Below are 20,800 nucleotides of genomic sequence, written 5' to 3'. Positions count from 1 at the left end.
TTATTTGTCTTTCCGGGCTTTGATCTTCCTCAGATAGAACTCCAGTTCCTTGCCCTCTAGCACGTGGCCGTCTGCTCTGCCACACTGGCCTGGTCTTGAGGTGGTACAGGCAAGAAGCGTGGCCTGCTGGAACTGCTCCTCCAGAAGACTGCTGATTTTGGCATTCTTTTTCCTCTCATCGTATTTCCTCTGAATTTTCTTTGATCTTTTTTTGTTTAAAATCTCTTCCTCCTCAGGCGTCAGCTTGGCTCCTTTCTTGCGGCCCAGGGGCAGTGCGCAGTGGGACTCGTACCACTGTCGGCGCGGGGTGCTCAAGAGCAGTGCGCAGTGGGACTCGTACCACTGTCTGCGCGGGGTGCCGTCAATGAGCACGATGCAGGTCTTCACCAGGGTCCCGGTGCGCACAAGCTCGTTACTGGATGCGTTGTAGACAACATCAACGATCCTTGTTTTCCGAGTACAGCACTCAGCACCCCAGGAAAAGTTCCCACATCCAATCTCAGGGCACGGTATTTCTTATTGCCTCCTCGAACTCGGACTGTGTGTGTGCGACGAGGGCCAATCTTGGTGTTGGCAGCGGCCGTTCTAGCTTAGACTTCCTCTTCTTGTGGTAGGGCTTTCTCTTACCCCCGGTCTTGCGGCGTTTGTGCCAGTTGTCCCGAGAGATGCCCATTGCTTGGCGCTGGCTCTCAAGAACATTTTTAATATCAATTAATACAAAAAGATAATATTCAGGGGCTGGAGAGATGGCTCAGAGGTTAAGAGCACTGACTGCTCTTCCAGAGGTCCTGAGTTCAATTCCCAGCAACCACATGGTGGCTCACAGCCATCTATAATGTGATCTGATGCCCTCTTCTGGCCTACAGGTATACATGGAGGCAGAGCACTGTATACATAATAATAAATAAACAAATCTTAAAAAAAAAAAAAGATAATATCAAGCTGGGCAATGGTGTTGCACGCCTTTAAATCCCAGCACTCAGGAGGCAGGGACAGGCAGATCACTGTGAGTTCGAGGCCAGCCTGGTCTACAAAGCGAGTCCAGGACAGCCAAGGCTACACAGAGAAACCCTGTCTCAAAAAACCGAAAATGAATGAATGAATGAATGAATGAATGAATGAATGAATCAGTAAAATTGAGCCAGACCTGGTGGTGCACGCCTTTGATACCAGCACTCAACAGGCAGAGACAGGTGAATCTCTTGAGTTTGAGGACAGCCTAGGCTACAGAGAGAATCCCTATCTCAAACAAACAAACAAACAAACGAAAATCCCAAATAAATAAAAGATACATTTAAATTAATCCCACACAAGAGCAGGAGCTTCTAGAGCCTTGAACACCACCCACTTCATCGTCAGAACACTGTTCTCAGCTCTCAGGGTGTTAGTTAAGAAGCCACCTGCTCTTGACAGGAAGAGAGTGAGAGTAGGTTTCTGTCTAGACTTTCCAATGGGGGCTGTAATCACCTCAGGCCTCTGGTAAGTGGACTGAATGGAAGTCGCACAGCAGTGTTTGGAGGCATGGCAGGCCGTGGCTCCCCTCCTCCAACTCTCAGTACCGGGGTGAGTCTCACATGGTGTCCAGCAGGGAGCCTTCCTCACCAAGTTTTCTGTTTAGAAGGCAGAAGGCTGGGGATGGCTCCCTTAGTAACATGCTCACCACGAACGAGTGAGGACCAGAGTCCCAGCACCTGGGTAAAAAGCTGTGTGTGGTAGCACGCACCTGTAAGCCTGGGGCTGAGGCTGCGGAGATCACGGGAAGATGCCTGGGGCTTTCTGGCCAGTCTAGTCAAATCAGCTCACTCTAGGTTCAAAACTGATTGGAGAGAGATTGAGGAGGACACACAACATTGACCTCTGGCCTACAAGTGTGGGTGTGTGAGAGTGTCATGAACACACGTGCTCACAGATAACCGGGGTAGACAAACATAATGCAGTTTTAGACAGATTTCTTCCCTGAAACCAGGCATGGGAGTCTCAGCACTCAGCACTCGGGAGGCAGAGGCAGGTAGATCACTGTGAGTTCAAGGCCAGCTTGGTCTTCAGAGTGGGTTCCAGGACAGCCGGAGCTCCATAGTGAGAACCTGTGTGTGTGTGTGTGTGTGTGTTAGTGGGGAGCTTTGTGCCAAGTAGCCCCTTCTGTGTGAATGTCAAATTGGGGATATTTTCAGGTGTGGTGGCCTTTAATCTTAGCATTGGGGAAGCAGAAGCAGGTGGATTGATGTGAGTTCGAAGCCAGCCTGGTTTACAAAGTGAGTCCAGGATAGCCAAGGCTACACAGAGAAACCTTCTCTTGAAAAACCAAAACAAACCAAAACAAAACAAAAAAACCCAAATCGGGGATATATCCTCCACACTGCATCCGATATTTCCCCTCATTATATTTTCCTTTTGAAGAAAGCATGACCAGTTAGTGACCTGGAAGGCTGGCACAGAGACACATTCGGGAGATGCTCGCTTGGAGGGCTTTCTTCAGCTCACTCAGCTCACAGAGCCGTCCAGTCTCGTTTTAGGCTAGAGGGAATTTTCAAGCATAATGTTATGACAGAAGTCTTTCCAAAGATTTGGGACAAGCTGTTCTCTTTGCTGAACTGTCACTCAGGCTAAGCAAACGCCAATGGGAATCTTCAGGCAAATTAACTTCCTCTTGCCGGGCGGTGGTGGCGCATGCCTTTAATCCCAGCACTCAGGAGGCAGAGGCAGGTGGATTGTTGTGAGTTCGAGGCCAGCCTGGTCTACAAAGTGAGTCCAGGACAACCAAGGCTACACAGAGAGACCTTGTCTTGAAAAAACAAACAAATAAACAAACACTTCCTCTCAATGGGCTCTTTTATCTCCTCGGCATTCATCTCCGTAAGCTGACCATTCAGACACACTCCCATGAAAGAAAGTGCTCAAATGAAGTCATCCTGGGCTACAGGGTGAGACCCTGTAACAACAAACAAACAAACAAACAAACAAAGCAAGAGTGAGGGTGTAGTTGAGTGGGTAGAATATTTGCTTACCATACAGTGTGGCCAGGCATTTGGTCCCCAGCACCACATAAATTAGGTATAGTGTGATTCACACCTGTCATGCCAGCATTTGGGAGATAGAGGCAGGATTGTGAGAATTTTAAGGCTATCCTTGGCTACCTGCAAAGTGAACTTTTCCTGGGGAGAGCCACCAGATAGTGCACTGACAAACCAAAGTAATCCCCAGATGTCCAATTCTGTGACCCCATGAGCCTGTTGGTCTACTTACAGAGCATGGGTGATCGGGTGCTTACAGGGGCATGGATGACACCCTCCCCCCCCCCCACCCCAGGGCCCAAAAAGCCACATCAGTGGACAGTCTCACTCCAGCATGGATGAAAACATCCCCAGAGCAGCGGAGATGGAGTGTCGCTTCAGTTGACCTTCCATCACCTCTGGAGATCACAAGACCAGGAGCAGGTGGACAGAATCCCACACAAAGGTAGAGTGGATGGACTCTCAGATGAGCCTCTGCGACCCTGCCTCTTCTTCCATGAAGGAATGTCAACAGCTCCTCTTTTAAGACTTACTTATGTGTATTCATGTTTTGCCTGCATGTATGTATCGCACCGCGTGTCTGTTGCCTGTAGAGACCATAAGCAGGCGTGAGATCCCTAGGAAGTAGAGCTATAGATGATTGTGAGCCATCATGTGGGTGCTGAGAAGCAAACTCAAATTCTGTGCAAGAACAGCAAGTGCTCTTAAGCACTGAGCCATCTCTCTAGTGCCCAACAGGTCCAGTCTTGACTGTTGTAAATCTTTTTGTTGCTATTTGTTTTTTTTTTTTTTTTTTTTTTTTTTTTTTTTGAGACAGGGTTTCTCTGTATAGCCTTGGCTCTCCTGGACTCACTTTGTCGACCAGGTTGGCCTGGAACTAACAGTGATCTGCCTGCCTCTGCCTCCTGAGTGCTGGGATATTAAAAGTGTGCGCCACCATCATGTGGCTATAAAAATAAATTTTAAATATTGACATGGAGACACCACAGAGCTGGATCATCAAGCAAAACAAACTCATTCTTTTAGCAAATAAATCAAGATTAAAGAAAGATCACAGCGCAATATCCCAAACAGGACAGCTTCAAAACTGACCTAAATCAATTCACTGTTAATCCAACTATGGCGGTTCTCCCATGTCACTCCCTGACCCTGCCTAACAAGGGAAACATTTTGGAGCCATCAGACTTTTCTGCTCTTTGTTTTTGTATTTTTATTTCTCAAGACAGGTTTCTCTTTATAGCCCTGGCTATCCTGGAGTGCTCTCTCTCTCTCTCTCTCTCTCTCTCTCTCTCTCTCTCTCTCTCTCTCTCTCTCTCTCTCAACCCCTGTGGACCAGGCTGGCCTTGAACTCACAGAGATGCTCTTTGCTATTTTATTTACTCTGTGCACCTGTGTGTGCTGGCATGTGGTCAGAGGACAGCTTTAGAGAGTTGTTTCTTTCCTGCCAGCACATGGGTCCTGGGGATTGAACTGATAACCTTAGGATTGCCAGCAGGAGCCTTTACCCACTGAGCCATCTCACTGGCCCCTGCTGCTGCTCTCTTCAGCCCTTATCTGTCTATGAAGACAGCTTCTCTGCTCAGCTCCTCAGAACACTTTGTTCTATGGTATGGAATGAAGTTTCGCCCAATTCTATATATGAAAACAAAGCCAATTAAGATCTTTCAACTAGCTGGATGTGGTGGTGCATGCCTTTAATCCCAGCATTTGAGAGGCAGAGACAGGTGGATCCCTGTGAGTTCAAGGCCAGCCTGGTCTACAAAGTGAGTCTAGACCAGCCAGGACTACACAGTAAAACCTTGTCCTGAAAAACCAAAAAACCAAATCAAAACAAAAAACCCAACAAAACAAAACAAAAACCAAAAAAAAAATTCCTTCAACTAAATTGTTATTTTATATGTGGATAATACACATCACAGCATATTACCCTGTCATAAAACAGTGAAGTGGGGACACAGGATAGAATGCAGATGAGCTTCAAAAACATGCTGAGCAAAAGAAGCCAGATGTGACGGTATGTGATTCCATGCTTACAGAACACGCAGGGTAAGTAAATGATGGGTGTGCCCTGTGCCCTGTCTCAGATTGTACTGCACTAATGCCTATGTGTATATGTGTGCACTATATGTATTTAGTGACCATAGAGGACATCAGATCCCCTGGAACTGGAATTTACAGGTGGTTGTGAGCCACTATGTGGGCGCCAGCGTCCTCCGCAAAAGTACTGAGTTCTCTTGACATCTAAGACATCTCTCCCACGCCCAGTGATATTTTCTTTCTTTCTTTCTTTTGATTTTTCGAGTCAGGATTTCTCCATGTAGCCTTGGTTGTCCTAGACTCGCTTTGTAGACCAGGATGGCCTCAAACTCACAGTGGTCCAAGTGCTGGGAATAAAGGCATGTGCCACCACGCCTGGCTCAATGATATTTTCTTAATTTGGGTTCTCCAAAGCAGAGTAGATGCCTAGGCGTGAGTGTTAGTTCACAGGCAATTCCACTACCCTTCAGGCTCCTATCAACTTCAAAAGTCATCACCTGCTGCCACTGCCAGGTGTGCCAGGTGTGCACTGGGGTAAAAGAACCTGCCCACCACCCCAGCTCTCTTGATCTCTCTGTCCTCACGTTTTCTCTCTCTGTCCTCTGCCCTCATGGCTCTATGTCTGTCTGTCTACATGTCCATCATCTGCCTCTACCTGGAGGCTCTAACTTCTCTCCGTTTCCCCTCTCCTAAATAAACTTCCTTATACCAGATATGTCGGGTGGCATAATCATGCGTTACAGTGTAGTGGGGGTGTCTGATGCCATCTACAATCCCCTCTGAACTCTACTCTTTGATCACATGTAGCCCAGGCTGGCCCCAAACTTGCCATGTCTCTGAGGATGATTTTGAACTTCTGACCCTCCTGTCTCCACCTCCTTCATGCTGGGATTACAAGTGTGCACCACCACACACACTTTATGCACTGCCAGGGATCTGACCCAAGGTTCTTGCATGCTAGACCAGAGCTCTACAGATTGAGGTGTGTCCTCAGCGTCTGAGTTGTGCTCTCGGACAGTCTAGGGAGGTGGTGTGTGCCCTGATCCCTGCTCTCCTGAGCCTGCAGGAGGAGGAGTATGAGTCTGAACCTAGTCTCTGGTGCACAGTGAGTTCAAAGCAAGTTTGGGTCATGTCACAAGATCCTCTCTCAAAAAACAAAGAAACAGACAAACAAACAAACAGACAGACAAAAAAAAAAAAAAAACCAAAAAAACCCCAAAACCACCTCCCAACCAAAAAAACAGGAGGCCTCATCAGGTAAAGGTCCTTGTCACACAAGCCTGACAGCCCGAATCTTGCCCTCCAGAACCCACATAAAGGTAGAAGGTGTCCTCTGACTTTCCCACACACACCATGGCAGGGGCAGAATCTCCACACCCATATCTGTCTCCAGTACCATCAAAACCAACCAACAAACAAAAGAAGGTTAATGTCTTACATGATGCTAATTTCACCTCAATAATGCAAATTAGGTCGGGTACTAGATGAACAGAAGGGGGGCCCTCCATTATGCTAAGCACAGGAGCCACGGCTGGACCCCACCCCCAGCCCTGTGTAGCCCTGGCTGTGCTGGACTCACTTTGTAGAGCAGCCTGGCCTCGAATTTATGGAGAGCCGCCTGCCTCTGCCTCCCAAGTGCTGGGATTAAAGACGTGTGCTGCCACCACCGCCCAGCCACACGAATTTTTAGTTGCTTTCTCTATAAGCAGGTATCTAATTTTCTGGAATACAAAGTTCTTACATTTCCAAACACCTCTCTCTAGATATCCTTCCTCTCACCAGATTGCCATCCTGAGGTCACCTTGGGCTTATAGAGGCACCAAGGTCAGGCCTTTCTTGTGACACTCTCATTCATCTACCCTTCTAGAGACCAGCTGTCTGTAGTCACACCCAGGGTCTTGATGAAACAAAACCAGAAACCGTTTCTGCACATGTGCCTTCTGACCACTGGATGTCGTGAGTGTACAATCTATCCTCGGGACAGAGCCGCTGCCTTAAGGAAAGCAGCTTTGTGCCATCTGGCGGTGGCTCTCCTCTCTGCAGAGGACACATAGTTCAGGAAAGTGAAGTTATGTGGGAAAAATGAAGATCGAAGATAAAGTGTTCTTCAGATATGTCTCAGTGGTTTTGACCAAGAAAGGGAAACAACTTAGCACCCTTTGGTCTCAGGCAGCTCATAGCTTCAGTCACCTAAAGAATTAAAATAGATGCTCAGTCAGGTGCTTGCCTGGCATCAGTGGAGGTCACTCCAGTGCCGGGAATCCAGATGTGGTGAGCACTGCTGCATCCCAGGACTTAGAACTGGAGGCCAGAGGACCAGGAGTTCAAGGCCAGGCTGAGGTACAAGTACCTGTGCCTCTCAAAAACAATGCACTAAATACTTATTGTCATTGTCTTGTTCCCTATCTGGTCTTTATTTGACAGGAGAGCAATGTCCTTTTTATCATCCTGAATAAGGTCTGTCCCACTTTACATTTGTGTTGTGACAGGACTCAGCTAAACAGAAGTGCTGCTGGCTCCATCCTTGCTGAAGACAGTTCAGGGAGGGCTGGTTGCAAGCTGGACCTGTGAGACAATGACATCATTAGCATTTATTGTATTATTATTATTATTATTATTATTATTATTTTACTTTATTTTGAGATTGTGTCTCGCTGTGTTCTTCAGGCTGGTAGCAAACCTCTGGACTCCAGTGGTACTTCTGCCTCAGCTACTGGGAGAACAGTTCTGTGGGCCAACCCAGTCATTTAGCCTAGTTAACCTTTTTTTTTTCTTTAAGTTTTATTTGATTGGGGCTGGAGAGATGGCTCTGTGGCTAAGTCTTTTGCAAAGGACCTGAGTCTGGTTCCTCCATGGCAGGCAGCTTACAGCTGCCTGGAGCTTCAGCACTGGGGCTCCACAGATACTCAGCACTCCACCATGGCAAACATTCATGCAGACATATTAAAAAAAAAAAAAAAAAAGACAGGTTAGAGAGATGGCTCAGAGGTTAAGAGCACTGTCTGTTCTTCCAAATGTCCTAAGTTCAATTCTCAGCAACCACATGGCGGCTCACAACCATCTACAATGAGATCTGGTGCTCTCTTCTGGCGGGCCGACACACATGGGAGCAGAATATGTATATATAATAAATAAATAAATAAATATTTTTTAAAAAAGGACAACTTTTTAATCTTATGTGTATGTTTGTCTGTGTGGTGGGCATGTGGGTGTACCAATGGACTGGGAAGTATGTGCCACCATGCCGGGCTCCACTGGATTTTGTTTTGTTTTGTTTTGAGATTATTGTAATCCCAACACCCTGCTCCCCTCTGCTCTCCAATCATGACCTCTTTCCTCACTTACTGTTATCACTGCGCGTAGTATGTATATGTGTATACGCGCACATCCCTGAACATAACCTGCTCAGTCTACGCAGTGCCACTGCTGTGCTTGGCTGTAGGGCTGAGTCTTTGGCAGTGGACAAGCAATTGGTGTGCTCTTCCCTAAGGAATACCTCCTCTCCCACTTCCAGCTTTCCTCAATCACCTGTAGTGTAGGCTTGATGCCTTCAGGAAGGCAGAAGGCTTGGAATCAGAGTGTAGGGAGACCGGAGTTAGGGGTTGAAAAAGGTGTCCACACATTTGGATGAGGCTTCTTACTTTTTTTTTTTTTTAAATTTTTAAAATTAATTTATTCTTGTTACATCTCAATGTTTATCCCATCCCTTGTATCCTCCCATTCTTCCCTCCCTCCCATTTTCCCCTTACTCCCCTCCCCTATGACTGTTCCTGAGAGGGATTACCTCCCCCTGTATATGCTCATAGGGTATTAAGTCTCTTCTTGGCTACCTGCTGTCCTTCCTCTGAGTGCCACCAGGTCTCCCCCTCCAGGGGACATGGTCAAATGTGAGGCACCAGAGTACATGAGAAAGTCGTATCCCACTCTCCACTCAACTGTGGAGAATGTTCTGACCATTGGCTAGATCTGGGTAGGGGTTTAAAGTTTACTGCCTGTATTGTCCTTGGCTGGTGCCTTAGTTTGAGCGGGACCCCTGGGCCCAATTTTTTTTTTTTTTTTCCCCTGAGACAGGGTTTCTCTGTATAACAGCTCTGGATGTTTTAGAACTCACGCTGGCCTCGAACTCATGGAGAGCCACCTGCCTCTGCCTCGCAAGTGCTGGGATTAAATGCGCGCACCACCGCCGCCCGGCATCTTTTAAGAACTATTTATTTTATGTGTGTGAGATTGCTGCACACATGTATGTGCACCACATGTATGTAGTACCTGTGGCGGTCAGAAGAGGGTGTTGGATCCCCTGGACTTTAGTTGCAGACGTTTGTGAATCAACATGCAGGTTCTAGAAGCTAAACTCAGGTTCTCTGCAAGAGCAGTGAGTTGTCTTCACTGCTGAGGCCCAGCTTCAGCCCAAGCCTTTTCTTGATTTTTATTTATTTATTTTTATTTTTTAGACAGGATCTCATTCTGTAGCCCCAGCTGGTCAGCAGTTTACAACAGAGGACTTCCTGCCTCTATATCCTGAATGCCAAGATTAAAGATGTTGCAATCACACTTTATTGTTAATATTATTATTGAGATATGGTTTTATGACTCACTAGGCTGGCATTGGCTTTGAACTTCTGAACGTCTTGCCCTTACCTCCTGAGTGCTGTGATTGCAGGCATGTGCTAAAATGCTTGCTTTAGTCAGTGCTGGAAATTGAACCCATGGTCACTCACATGCTAGGTGATCACTCTACCAACTGAACTATTTTCCCAGTCCCTAATTCTGTTTTTATAAGAATGCAAAACTGCCGGGCATGGTGGCGCACGCCTTTAATCCCAGCACTTGGGACGCAGAGGCAGGCGGATCGCTGTGAGTTCGAGGCCAGCCTGATCTACAAAGTGAGTCCAGGATGGCCAAGGCTACACAGAGAAACCCTGTCTCGAAAAACAAAACAAACAAACAAACAAAAAACAAAACAAAACAAAAAAAGAATGCAAAGCTAAGCTGGGCATGGTGGCACATGCTTGTAATCCCAGCACTCAGGAGGCAGAAGCAGATGGATCTCTGTGAGTTCGAGGTCAATCTGGTCTACAAAGTGAGTCCAGGACACAGAGAAACCTTGTCTCGAAAAAACAAAAAAACAAAAAGACAAAAACAAAAACAACAACAACAACAAAAACCAAACAAGAATGTAAAACTAGCAGATGTGAGCATAGAGGCGGAGGCAGGCAGATCTCTGTGAGTTCCAGGCTAGCCTGGTCTACATAGGAAGTTCCCGGCCATCCAGGTCTACTGTGAGACCCTGTTTCAAAAACAGAACCGGGGTTTGTGGGGGCTGAAGGGACAGCTGGAGAGGTGGCCCAGCGGTTAAGAGCACTGGCTGCTTTTCCAGAGGACTGGAACTTGTTAGCGCCCACAGGGATGCTACCAACGGTCTGTAACTCCTTTCGCAGAGGATCCAGTCCAGTGCCCTCCTCTGGCCTCCAAGAGTATTGCACACGGATGAAGTTAATCTCAGCTATGAGAGGCACCAAGAGGTGCCCTGGGAATCAGGCAGTGTCATTAGCCGTATCTCCCATTGCTGAGCAAATGAATCCAAAGAGACAGAGTAATAAAAACACTATGTTCATATAAAAGGACCAAAAATTCCTAACAAGTAGAGGCTGAAAATTAGGACAGTGCTAGGAGGATCATCGATTATTCATTCATTCATCCATCCATCCATCCATTCATGGTTTGTTTTGAATCTTTAAGTATCTAAGCTCACATATAAGTACTTGCTTACTTACAGGGCTGGAGAGATAGCTCAGAGGCTAAGAGCACTGGCTGCCCTTCCAGAGGACCCAGGTTCAATTCCCAGCACCCACATGGTAGCTCACACCTATCAATAACTTCAGTTCCAGAGGGTCTGACACCCTTACACAGACACACATGCGGGCCAAACACTGAAATGCACATTAAAATGAAAATACTTGCTTACAGGTTTTGTTTCTTGTCCTTTGTCAGATTTGGACATCAAAGATATATTAGCTTCATAAAACAGCTTGGCGAGCCTCTCTAGACAAGGCCGTGTTGGTAAACATGTGGGTTCTGCCGCTCCCTCTCTCTGTTGTGACTGCCTGGGGTGGGGGAAGGGGGCAGGGAGGGGGGCAGGGTGGCTGCAGAGCAAGTGCAGCCACAGACAGTAGGTAAAGAGCAGACTGCCCAAGTTTGATTCTTGTGCTGTGGTTTACCCAGCCCTGTCTAGCCTATGGTTTTTTATTTTTATTTTTTTTATTAAATCTTTGGGAAAACTTTAGCTCCAATACATCCTGGGTTTGTTTTCCTTTTTTTTTTTTTTTTTTTTGAGAGAGGGTTTCTCTGTGTAACCTTGGCTGTCTTGGAACTCCCTCTGTAGACCAGGCTACCCTTGAACTCAGAGATCTGACTGCCTCCCCAGTGCTGGTATTAAAGGCATGTGCCACCACCGCCAGGCTCTGGGCTTGCTTTTTTGTTTATTTTTTAAATTAATTAATTAATTATTATGTATACAGTGCTCTGCCTGCATGTACACCTGCATGCTAGCAGAGGGCATCAGGTCACATTATAGATGGTTGTGAGCCACCATGTGGTTGCTGGGAATTGAACTCAGGACCTCTGGAGGAGCAAGTCAGTGCTCTTAACCTCTGAGCCATCTCTCCAGCCCTGGGCTTGCTTTTTAATTCTCTAAGTTTTTATTCAAACATTTACATATTAAACAATTTTAATCTTATTTGTGGTGTGTGTGAGCTTGTGTCACAGAGCACCTGTGGAGATCAGAGGACAACGTGAGAGTCTGTTCCTCTTCCATGTGGGTTCTGGAAATTAAACTCAGAACAAGTGTCCTGATCCAGCTGGGATCTGACCCAGCTTGCCTAAGAAAGCAAAGTCGGGAAACCTCGCTCCTCTGCTCAGTTCTTGCTTCCAGGTTCCTGTCCTGAGCTCTCATCCTGGTTTTCTTTCATGATGGATTTCTTAAAGCCAAATTCACTCTTTTCTCTCCAAGTTGCTTTTACTAAAATTCATTTTTATTTTTATTTATTTTTTTGAGACAGGGGTTCTCTGTGTAGCCCTGGTTGTTTTGGGATTCACTCTGTAGACCAGGCTGGCCTTGAACTCACAGAGATCCGCCTGCCTCTGCCTCCCTAGTGCTGGGATTAAAGGCATGCGCCACCACTGGGCAGCTCAAATTGCTTTTGATCATGGCATTTGCTGCTGAAACAGAAAAGCAAACTAGGACATCCACCTCCTGGAAGATTGACACGCTGGGCTGTGGTGCCACCTTCTTGGTGCCTCACCCATTTTTTAGGTCCCCAAGGCTGGTCTAGATCAGTTAGCTGACTACCATAGCACAGCAGCCATTGAGAGCTCAGAGGAGAAGGCCTGGCATTTGTGTGCTCTGTGGCTCTTCCATAGCCACTCCATGCCTGGGAGCCTCAAGACATGGCAGAGTGTCATTTTGTCCTCTGAAGTCTGAATCCAATTTCCAGGAAACCTTGGTTTAATTCACCTTTTGTATGTGTGTAGGTATGCATATGTATGTATGTACGTACGTATGTATGTAGATATATGTGGAGACCAGAGGTCAACCTTGCATGTCATTTCTCAAGAGCTGTCCATCTTATTTTGAGACAAGGTCTCTAATGGCCCCTGGGCTCTCCAATTAGGTTAAGCTGGTTGGCCTGGAGCCCCAGGTTCTGCTTGTCTCTGCCCTAGGCTAAAATTACAGGCCCACAGCACCAGCTCCCAGCTTTTTACCTGGGTTCTGGTTTTTATGCTTGCACAGCAAGTACTTTGCCAAATGAGCTACCCTCCTCCCCCTGCCCCGCCCCGCCCCATAATTTAACCTAATGGTGGTTCCGTGGCTCCTTCCCTCGCTGGGGCAGACTAAATATTAGCTGAGTCCCCTGGGAACTGCGGTTGGTGTCTGCCGCTGTGTTAACGTTTCCCTGGAAGCTTTAAACAAACATCTGTTCCCCCAGACGGGCATCCATGACAGACTGAAGTATGATTTCACCTGAGTTCAACTTGGGGAAACCGGTGAGTTTATTATGTTTTACTCATAGGACCATGGGTGACCCCCCCCAAAACAGCTACATTGTTGCAAAGTTCCACTCCACCATGGAAGAAGCTGTGTCATGGAACCATCTGTCCCATGAACCTTTCTTTCACTTTTTGTATAGTCTAGACTCTCCCAAGATCACGTTCTGTGAGGGAGGGGGAAGTAGGAGCAATAGCTGAAATCCCAGGTTAGGGTCTTCCGAACTTCCCTTCATCCGTTAGTGTCAGTGACTCCATCACCACTACCATAAACCTGGGTATCACTGTGTTTCTCTGTTCTAGTTGCCATGGCTACCAAGCCACAGCATTTTCAAGATGGCGTCAGGTTCAGTCCAGAGGGGAAAGCAGTGTATGGCATTGACTCAGGCAAGAGACTTGATGATATGAATGAGCTGGGATCTGGGATGGGGTTATTGGAGTTTCCAGGAGGGACAGGAATGTAACCTTAGCACCCTTCATCAGGTAGAGGCAGGGGATCAAGGAGAGAGCAGGAGTAGGGGTGACAGAGGCCAGAGATCTGAGTGACTGGAGGGCGAGGACTCATGCCTAGATATGCAGGTGGCCACCAGGGGCTAATTGTCTACTGTCTACTTGAGCCTCTAAGGAGCTCACATCTAGACCTCACCTCCTGATCTGTTAATGAATCTGTTTCCCTATTTCTCACATGTGTAGGTACACGTACGTGCATGGCTGCACATGTCTGTGTGTGTGCATGTATGTGTGTGCACGTAGATCAGAGGACCACCTCCCATATCATTCTCCAGAAGCCTTCCACCTTTTATTTGAGAGTTCCTCGCTGGCCTAGAACATCACCAAGCGAGCTAGACCATTGGCCAGTTAGCTTCCAGAGACCAGCCAGTCCCGGTCTCCCATCTCTCTGTTGCTGGAGTTATAACTGCCACATTGCTTGACCTTTATATGAGTTCTGGGAGTCTAAGCTCAGGCCCTCATGCTATTGAGGCAAACACTTTTCAGATCAAGCCATGGCCCCAGTCAGAGTTTGCTTCCATTTGAGCACTGAGGCTGTGGCCATTCGTTTCCGTGTCACCAAGAAACCAACAGACGCTTCTTTCTCACCGGGTTAGTACTCACCAGAGATTTGAAATGGACCATTTGATCAGTTAAGGGTCTGGTGGGGAGTCAGAAATGTATCCTGGAGAAGTAAACTGAGGGGGAGACTGACTAAATGATACAGCAGGCTCCAGGCTCCATCAACAAGCAGCCAGGCCAGGGAGCAGCCAGCCTCATTGGCTGGAACTATGCTGGGTTTGCACCAAGAAGAGTCAGGCAGCGCTACTCATATTTTTAGATATTTAGGCACTCACATATTTAGGTATTGTTACTTTTACCTAAATTAACAGTATAGGAGAAATAGGGATGCAAAATTTTTTAAAGATTTATTTTATTTATTTATTATGTATACAGTGCTCTGCCTGATCAGATGGTTGTGAACCACCATGTGGTTTCTGGGAATTGAACTCAGGACCTCTGGAAGAGCAGCCAGTGCACTTAACCACTGAGCCATCTCTCTAGCCCAGGAGATCTTTTTTATTATTTCATTTTATTTGTTTTTTGAGACAGGGTTTCTCTGTGTGTATCCCTGGATATCCTGGACTCACTTTGTAGACAAGGCTGGCTTCCAAATCACAGAGATCCACTTGCCTCTGCCCCTAGAGTGTTGGCATTAAAGGCATGTGCCACCTCGCGTGGCTCCAGAGATTCAAAAAAAATTTCTTTTATGTATACAACAATCTGCCTGCATGTACACCTACCTGCCAGAAGAAGACACCAGATCTCACTATAGATGTTTATGAGCCACCATGTGGTTGCTGGGAATTGAACTCAGGACCTCTGGAAGAGCAGACAGTGCTCTTAACCGCTGAGCCATCTCTCCAGCCCCAGGAGAGAACTTTTTAAATGTGTGTTACTGATACCCATAAGAATCATGGATTAATGTGTATACATGTATATGAGTGCGGTGCATGTGGACATCTATTTGTGGCATATAGTCATGCACACATTTGGAAACCAGAGGAGGCTATCCTGTGTCCTGCTCCATCACTCTCTGTTTTATTCCCCAGAGTCAGGGACCTTCACTGAATTTGGAACTAGGCTGGAAGCCACCAAACCCCAGTCCTTCTGTCTATGCCTCCTATACTGGGGATGCACATGGCCCTGGCCGGCTTTTATTTTTATTTATTTATTTATTTATTTATTTATTTTTGGTTTTTTGAGACAGGGTTTCTCTGTGTAGCCTTGGCCATCCTGGACTCACTTCGTAGACCAGGCTGGCCTCGAACTCACAGTGATCCGCCTGCCTCTGCCTCCCGTGCTGGGATTAAAGGCGTGCGCCACCACGCCCAGCCTTCCTTTTGTGTTTTTGAGACAGGATCTCACTGTGTATCCCTTGCTGTCATGGAACTCACTATGTAGACAGGTAGAATTTACAAAAATCTGCTTGCCTTTTCCTTCCAGAGTGCTGGGATAAAGCATGCACTACCACCACCTGGCTCTGTTTTGTTTTTAAAGAAAGAATCTCATGTATTAGGTGAGGATGACCTTAAGGTCCTGATGTACAACTCCTGGGTGCTGGTACCACGCCCAGGAAGAAGAGTGGAGCTGATGGAGCGTGTGCCTAAAAGATAACCTTGCCTATAGATAGTCCATGGTAGATGCTGAGATCTACAACAAAAGAGACCAGCGGTCTCCTCTAAAACTGGGCAAGTTCATCATCACAGATTCTGAGGAAGACAGGGCAAAGGTAATCCTGAGGAACTGGGGCTGGCTATGGTTGGGCATTTCATAGAATCAATGATTTGGTAAATTCTGCCCATTCATCTATGTGCAGTTCTGAGAAATGTGGTCGCCTGCTAGGTGTCTGGCCAAACAGGTGAGAATCAGTAAAGATGAACTCAGAAGAGGAAGCCAGGCAGAGAGACAGCAGCTGGTGCTCATTATAAGAATGTCAATGACCAGCTAGATTAGTGATGCACACCTTTAATCCCAGCACTTGAGAGGTAGAGGCAGGCAGATATCTGTGATTTCGAGGCCAGCCAGGCCTGTATAGTGAGACCCTGTCTCAAAACAAACAAACAAAACATCACTGCAAGAGGTCATTTTTCATAGGGAAGAGTGTCACATATGTCTGTAAACTCAAGAGACATGAATATGTTATATGCAGGACCATATTGATATTTATATTAATGGGCTCAGTCACTAAGAAAAGTGTTGCTGGCTCTCTGGAGGCAGAGGCGAGTGGATCTTGGTGAGTTCCAGGCCAGCCTTGTCTAGATCAGCTGGAACTACATAGTGTGACCCTGTTTACAAATAAAACAAAAACAAAAAAGGAGAAGAAAAGAAAGAAAAGCATTGCTGGTGGGCTGGAGAGATGGCTCAGAGGTCAAGAGCACTGGCTGCATTTCCAAATATCCTGAGTTCAATTTGCAGCACCCGCATGGTGGCTCATAACCATCTATAAAGAGATTTGGTGCCCTCTTCTGTCCAAGAGGCGTACATGCAGACAGAACACTATACATAATAAATTATATATATATATATAAATTATATATATAAGAAAGAAAAGAAAAGGGGAAAAAACATTACTAGGGCTGGGTATGTAGCTCAGTTGGCGGAGTTCTTAGCCAGCATCCATGAGACCTTAGGTTCGATCCTCAGCATTGCATAAATTAGCATGGAGGCACACACATGCTTCAAACCAACACTTAGGAGTAGGACGAGATCAGAAGTGAGTTTCAGGCCAGCATTGGGTACATGAGATCCTATCTTTAAAAAAAAAAAGAAAGAGAAAGAAAGAAAGAAAGAAAGAAAAAGAAAGAGGGCTAGAGAGCTGGCTCGGTGGTTAAGAGCACTGGCTGCTCACCCAGAGGCCCTGATCCAATTCCCAGCAACCCCACGGTGGCTCACAACCATCTACAATGTCATCAGATATTAATTTTTCTCTTGGGTGCTAGGTCTCCAACCTTGAGCTCTAGGTAAATTCACTGCCACTGAGTTATACCTCCAGCCCAGGAAAACCTTAGACACATTGCTGTTATTATGGCTAAGAAAGCAGGCTTCACCCAGAGCCAGGCAGGTTTCTGAGGCCAGCAAGTTTGAGGCCAGCTAGGACCACATAGTGAGCTCTAGGACAGCCTCAAACCAAACCAAACAACACAACAGCAGCAAAAGGCCCATGCGCAAGCAGGCTTCAACTGTGAAAGATTAAACACTTTGGTGGTTAAATAGGACCAAGTGATGTAGAAAACTTGTGCCGAATGGCTCAGCCTTCAGGATCCCTGGGAGCTCACAGTCCTGTGGGACATGAACAATGGCCTCTCTGTGTTGGGCATGGCATATTCTGATGCAACCAAAGCCACTCTTCCACGTCAGTCCTGCGTGAACCTGAGCGCTGGCTCACTGGGCTGTCTTCCAGCTCACCTGTGCTCCCCTTCCTTGATCTTGTCTCTGTTCCCTGTGCGGATGGATGGTTCCTCCCTGCCCATGTGGGGTGAGCACACCTCCCTTCCAGCTGGGCAGGAGGTGCCGACCTGTTTACTTGGGCTGCTGTCACCTCCTGCTCACCTGGGATGGCCATGTCTCCCTGACTTCCTTTTCTTCACCTCTTTGGACCTTTCCATGAAACAGTCAGTCATAAACTTGAGAAGCACAAAGGCGCCTTTCTCACTCTTAGCTCTCCGCTGCGGTGAGGATGGTATACCTGCCGGCTAATCTCAAACAGCCAATTAGATCATTAGAAGAGCAGAGAAAAACAGGAGGTTAGAACAAAAATAAGTTTCAAGCACCTAGGGGGTATGTGTGGTAGGATAAAGGTAGAAGGAATTTACACCCCTGCGTGAGTGCACACACGCATGAGTGCACATGGATGACCCACAGATACAAGAAATAAGATATTTCCTCTTCAGAGTTGATGGATGGAAAATTTTAGGAAGACAATGAGTCAGAAATTAGGCAACAAGATTGCTATTATCTTATTCTGTGCTGAGTATGTCATTGGGAGTATGCAGTCCAGAGAAGGGAGGGGACCTCGTATCTAGTAATGTGTCTTTGTTAGCAGGTGGCTCTTGGATTTCAGGAGCTGATCTGATCTACTCCCTTTAATAATTTAATTGATCTCTTTAACACAGGTGTCAGCATCAGCAGCTGAAATAAGGGTGGGCATTATGGCCTCTGTGCATGGAGTGGACACCATGGCCTCTGTGCATGGGGTGGGCAGCATGGCCTCTGGGCATGAGGTGGGCAGCATGGCTACTGTGCATGGGGTGGGCAGCATGACCACTGTGCATGGGATGGGCAGCATGGCCACTGTGCATGGGATGGGCAGCATGGCCACTGTGCACGGGGTGGGCAGCATGGCCACTGTGCATGGGATGGGCAGCATGGCCTCTGGGAATGAGCATGGCAGCAAACCTGAGGCATGGTGGTGGCAGTGGGCTTGAAGTTACAGACCCAGTCACTGCAGCCATGTACAACATGCAAGGAGACTCACGGCCAGAGAAGCACAGGGCTGTCTGCCATGATCTCCAAAACGCTAACCTCAGGGTTGCAGAACGCCACGGGACATGTGGCTGGGAGCTGCTTGCGATGGTAAACACAATGAATGTTGCTACTTCCTGGAGCCCTCCTACCTCAGAATAATTGTTCTCTCTCCTCTGCCTCCTTCCCTCCCTGTTGGACACTGACTTCCCAAGGCCACATTTACTCTGAGTTCCCTTGGCACCAGCTTTCTCTCACATTACTCTCTGAGCCTCCTCAGATCAGCTGCCTCCTGACCCTAAGTAACACTCAGTTACCCAATGCAGATTCCTGAGGAAAATATACATGTCTTAAACCCCAGTGCTCTGGAGGCAGAGGTGGGCAGATTTCTGAGTTCAGGGCCAACCTGGGATAAACAGTGAAACCCTGGTTCAGTTTTGTGTTTTTCACTCAACTTGAAACAAGGTGCTGTGTTGTCTAGAGTTGGTGGGATGTCACTTTTCTTTTTTTTTTTCTTTCTTTCTTTTTTTTAGAGACAGCATCTCATGCCATCCAGGTTGACCTCAAACTCAATATACAGCCAAGGATAATTTTGAACTTCCGAGTGCTGAAAGTATTGGCCGTCTGCTACCACACCAAGTTTACGTGATGGTGGGGCTTGTCCTGTCCCATGCTGGCAAGGACTCTACCAACTGAGCTACATCCCCTGCTCTCAATAATATTTTTGTTTCTTTTTCTTTTAGTTTCACTTTATTATTTATGCCTGTTTACAATTGAGTGTCTGTGTGGGTGGGTGTCCCTGTGTGTGCACATGCATGCGAGCCTGCGTGCGTGTGTGCGTGCATGTGGGTCAGGTGCTGATGCCCACAGAGCCTGAAAGTGCATCAGATCCCCTGGATCTGGAGTTACAGGTGGTTGTGATCTGTCTGGCGTGGATGCTGGGAACTGAACCCAGGCCCTCTGCAAGAACAGTATTCAATCTTAACTGCTGAGCTATCTTGAGTAGCCAGTCTCCCGCCCCCCCCTCCCTCCCACGCACTCCCCCCATTACGTCCTCCCCCCCAGCTTCATTCTGTAGCATAGGCTGGCTTCCAACTCCTGGCGGTCATCAACTCACCACACTCTTTCTGCTTCAGTCTCCCAATTGTGATGACATTTATTAAACTGTTCAGCAGAGACGGGGGCTCATGGGGTCAACAAGGTGGCCCTTTCGGCTGGTCCTGGGGCTCAGCAGACCAGGCAAGACTTGACTTAGCCAAGACAGTAAACTCGGGTTTGAGTTCGGAGAAACTCCATGAGCTGAAGAGCCAGTGCTTTGTGACTGCTGGTCCCTCCCTAACTGGGTGACAATGGTAAATTACTTCCTTTTCAGAAAATAAGCAGTTCAAAGTAATGCCAGTAGCCCTGCACTGAGCCTACACATAAATGTACTGCTGAGTTCGTGTGTGTGTGTCCACGCGCACACACACTGTCATAAGCTCCTACTGAAGATGGGGAAACTGACACACAGTGTAGCTGGGTAGCTGTTTCCTTCAAGATTCTTTGAGTTTTATGGGTCTAGGACCTCAGTGGGATGTTCCCAGAAATGGGTGTCCCCTGACTAAATGGCAGCAGGGGGCCCTTTGAAGCATGAGCAACCGCCATCTCTCATACACTTGATGTGACTAATGCTACCATGTGGCTATTTCAGCATTGCACACTGGGGACAGGGAGCAGGGAGATAAAAGACACTGGTGAGAGGATTGGCCATTTGTCAGAGCAGATCAATTCTTCCCATCTGGCCAGGCTGGTGGGTGCCCTCTAGCAGCCCCTCCTGCCCTCTGCCTTTGACTCTCTGAAGGGCATGGGAACCCCTGGCTCATCAGCAGGCATAAATGCCGGCTTCTCCGGCACCAGCAGGTGGATGCACAAAGATTAGGCAACTCATCAGTTCAGCTTGGGTGTTCCCGAGTGTCCTGCAGCTGGCAGAACAAATCCCCAGAGAAATACATGAGCCTGCGCCACCTCCACCTCCTCCACCTCAGTGGCCCCAAGGCATGTGTGCAGACATAGCTCAAGAGCCAAGCTCCAAAGTCAAGGGCTAGAGAAACCTATTTCTGCCTGCAACTGGGGCTCCTATATATCTTGCCTAAAGCTAGGGTACCAGACTATGTTCCCAGTTACCTACAAGGCTCAGGGGTGGGAGTGTGAGGTGT

At 47.3% G+C, this 20,800-nt stretch overlaps 1 pseudogene; it reads right to left on the bottom strand.

The window, feature by feature from the left end:
- Positions 1 to 673, bottom strand: LOC127212047 (40S ribosomal protein S8-like; annotated as a pseudogene).
- Positions 674 to 20,800: the final 20,127 nt, after the last annotated feature.

The sequence above is a fragment of the Acomys russatus genome, chromosome 29, assembly GCF_903995435.1.
Source record: "Acomys russatus chromosome 29, mAcoRus1.1, whole genome shotgun sequence".
In the NCBI taxonomy this organism is placed as follows: domain Eukaryota; kingdom Metazoa; phylum Chordata; class Mammalia; order Rodentia; family Muridae; genus Acomys; species Acomys russatus.
Note: the sequence above shows the minus strand (reverse complement) of the source record. Positions and strands in the feature narration are given on the sequence as shown.